This window comes from Etheostoma spectabile, unplaced genomic scaffold (genome assembly GCF_008692095.1).
Source record: "Etheostoma spectabile isolate EspeVRDwgs_2016 unplaced genomic scaffold, UIUC_Espe_1.0 scaffold452, whole genome shotgun sequence".
Taxonomy (NCBI): Eukaryota; Metazoa; Chordata; class Actinopteri; order Perciformes; family Percidae; genus Etheostoma; species Etheostoma spectabile.
In genome coordinates, this window is record NW_022605610.1 from 11,731 (window position 1) to 12,049 (window position 319).

The following is a 319-nucleotide window of genomic DNA, read 5'->3' on the forward strand; positions in this document are numbered from 1 at the left end:
CTCAGTTTAAAAACTGGTTTTCAGCAGGTTCCTGTTCTGCAGAAACACAAAACATGGTCCAGCACGTCGGGACGGACGGACATTAATACAAGACATCGATATGGAAAGACAAATTTGGACTAAAATAACAATACAGTTACATAAGGACAAAGACATTTATACAAGACATCAGACCAAATGTACACAGCCGAGCCGTTGGAGCCTTATTTAGCCCCTCCTGGACCTATCTGGGACCAGATGGATTCCTTAGACGTCTATTTTATATATATATCTTATTATTATTATTATTATTATTGTCTTTACACTTGTTAAAGCACTT